At 44.1% G+C, this 3,275-nt stretch overlaps 1 protein-coding gene across 1 annotated transcript in view; it reads left to right on the top strand.

The window, feature by feature from the left end:
* USP54 (ubiquitin specific peptidase 54) overlaps window positions 1-3,275 on the top strand; it is a 127,199-nt gene that overhangs the window by 10,992 nt on the left and 112,932 nt on the right. The window lies entirely within an intron of this gene.

The following is a 3,275-nucleotide window of genomic DNA, read 5'->3' as shown; positions in this document are numbered from 1 at the left end:
GATGGTCTTGATCTCCTGACCTTGTGATCCGCCCGTCTCAGCCTCCCAAAGTGCTGGGATTACAGGCTTGAGCCACCACGCCCGGCCATAACTATCTTTTTTCTTAATGGTTTCTGGGTTTTGAGGCTTGCTTAAGAAGCCTCTCTCCGGCCGGGTGCTCACACCCGTAATTTGCTCAACTAACAAAAAATTACTTCACTTACCACCCTTCGCACCTCTGAAAGACCCCCCCCCCAAATATTTACCCATTATTAAACCTACACTCCTACCACTACAACCCCAAAGATAGCCACCCACATCCCACCATCCCGTTTAAACCCAAAGCAAGACCTGAAAATGCCTAGACGGGCTCACACACCCCATAAACAAATAGGTTTGGTCCTGGCCTTTCTATTAACTCTTAGCAAGATTACACATGCATGCATACACTAAATCCTTTTGTTAATTATATGTTTTTTATTCTTTTGGTTTTTTTTCTTTTTTTTGTTTGAGACAGAGTCTTGCTCTGTCACCTAGGCTGGAGTGCAGTGGCGCAATCTCGGCTCAACTGTAACCTCCGCCTTCTGGATTCAAGTGATTCTTCCCTCTCAGCCTTCTGAGTAGCTGGGATTACAGGTACGCGCTACCACGCCCAGCTAATTTTTTGTATTCTTAGTAGAGACAGAGTTTCCCCATGTTGGCCAGGCTGGTCTCAAACTTCTGGCCTCAAATGGTCAGCCTGCTTCAGCCTCCCAAAGTTTTGGTGTGAGCCACCATGCCCAGCCCTTTTGGGTTTTCAAGATAGTCATATTTCTAACTGTTCATGTCTTTGCCTATCTTTGTTATGGCATGTGCATTTTTTTTTCTTATTTTGACATGTTTTAAATCTCTTTATAGTAAAAATATTCTTGGTGTTTTGGTTTTTTTTTTGGTGGGAGTGACGGGGTCTCAAAAAATAAAGAGGGTGGTAGGCTGGGTGCGGTGGCTCACGCCTATAACCCCAGCACTTTGGGAGGCCAAGGTGGGTGGATCACCTGAGTTCAGGAGTTCGAGACCAGCCTGGCCAACATGGTGAAACCCCGTCTCGACTGAAAATACAAAAATTAGTTGGGCGTGGTGGCGTGCACCTGTAGTCCCAGCTATTCTGGACGCTGAGGCAGGCGAATTGCTTGAACCCGGGAGGCGGAGGTTGCAGTGAGCAGAGATCACACCACTGTACTCCGGCGTGGGCACCAGAGTGAGACTCCATCTCCAAAAAACAAAAAGAGGCTGGAGTGCAGTGGCACAATCACCACTCACTACAGCCTTGACCTCCTGGGCTTAAGCAATCCTCCCACCTCAGCCTCCTGAGTAGCTGGGACCAGAGGCACTTACCACCATGCCTGGCTAATTCTTTGTATTTCTTGTAGAGACGGGGCCTCACCATGTTGCCAAGGCTGGTCTCAAACTCTTGAGCTCAAGTGATTCTCCTGTCTTGACCTCCCAAAGTGCTGAGATAACAGGTGTGTGCCACCACGCCCAGCCAAATATATTCTTTTTTTTTGTTTTTTTGAGACAGTGTCCTCACTCTGTCTCCCAGGCTGGAGTGCTTTGGCAAGATCTCTGCTCATTGCAACCTCCGCCTCCTGGGTTCGAGGATTTTCCTGCCTCAGCTTCCCGAGTAAGTGGGGTACAGGCATGCACCACCATGCCCAGCTTATTTTTGCATTTTTAGTAGAGACTGTGTTTTGCCATGTTGGCCAGGCTAGTCTCGATCTCCTGATCTCGGTGATGTGGCAGCCTCGGCCTCTGTAAGTGCTGGGATTACAGCCATGAGCCACATCACTCGGCCATCAAATATATTCTTTATCATATAGCTGGCAATGGTTTTCTAGTTTGCCGTTTACTTTTAGGGGAACTCTCTTGACTATCAGTGGGTAAAACACTTAGAATAGGCTGTTATAATGCTTGTAATATCTCGACATGAGGAAAATTCTAGGATGGTTAGAATTTGTAAAATCAAGTCTGTTGAATAAATTTATGAATTAAAACAAGGGGGAAAAGCCTACTTTTGGGTACAAATGTGATTTGACTATAAAATTCTGTATTTAATGTTTTTTATAGTTATGTGCCATCTGAGAGGGGTTGCACTTAAAATTGGGGAGAAGCTAACTCAATAAAATTGATCAGATTAAAAATTCTCAATAGTATATGTAAATAACTGTATCTGATATTTAATTATACATATAGAATAAACTGGGTTTTCTGTCTATCTATATTATTTTATTTTATTTTTAAGACAGGGTCTAACGCCTTCCCAGGTGGGAGTGCAGTGGTGGGATCTCAACTCACTGCAGCTTCACCTGGGCTCAAGTGATCCTCCTGCCTCAGCCTCCTGAGTAGCTGGGACTGTAGGTGCACACCACCGTGCCTAGCTAGTTTTTTTGTATTTTTCGTAGAGATGAGTTGTCACTGTGTTGTGTAGCCTGGTTTGGAACTCATGAGGTCAAGTGATCTGCCTGCCTCGCCTCCCAAATTGCTGGGACTTACAGGTGTGAGCCACTGCACCTGGTCTGTTTTATTTTATTTTTATTACTATTTTTTTGAGATGGAGTCTCGCTCTGTTGCCCAGACGGAGTGTGGTGGTGCGATCTCTACCCACTGCAAACTCCGCCTCCCAGGTTCAAGTGATTCTCCTGCCTCAGCCTCCTAAGTAGCTGGAATTACAGGTGCCTGGCACCATGCCCAGCTAATTTTTTTTTTTAGTAGAGATGGGATTTCACCATGTCGACCAATCTGGTCTCGAACTCCTGACCTTAAGTGATGCACCCGCCTCGGCCTCCCAATGTGCTGGGATTACAGGTGTGAGCTAATGGGCCCAGCCTATTTTTTATTTATTTATTCATTCATTCATTCTAGATCTGGGTTCTCACTGTGTTGCCCAGGCTGGCCTGGAACTCCTGCACTCAAGCCGTCCTCCCACCTTAGCCTTCCAAGTAGCTGAGCTTATAGATAGGAGCTACCATACCTTGTACTTCACTAAGGTTTTTAATTTAGTTTATCAATATTAAAAAATATGGACACATTTTTAATATTTAATGAGAAGTAGTAGAAAAATTGAATTCACTTTAAGGCTTACTTTTCTGTCTTTTTCTCCCAGAGAGTATATTTGTAGAAAAGCTTACCCAAATTTTGCTTAGTTTCAGGGATAATTTCATATAATAAATTTGTGAATTATTTTATTTTTATGGCTTATATCAGGCACATACATGAATATTTGTATATTAAGGAGGTATGATGGTAGAATGTACCAAAAT

Source organism: Colobus angolensis, unplaced genomic scaffold (assembly GCF_000951035.1).
Source record: "Colobus angolensis palliatus isolate OR3802 unplaced genomic scaffold, Cang.pa_1.0 Scaffold12, whole genome shotgun sequence".
NCBI lineage: Eukaryota > Metazoa > Chordata > Mammalia > Primates > Cercopithecidae > Colobus > Colobus angolensis.
The sequence above is the reverse complement of the archived record's forward strand: the minus strand, read 5'-3'. Positions and strand labels throughout refer to the sequence as shown.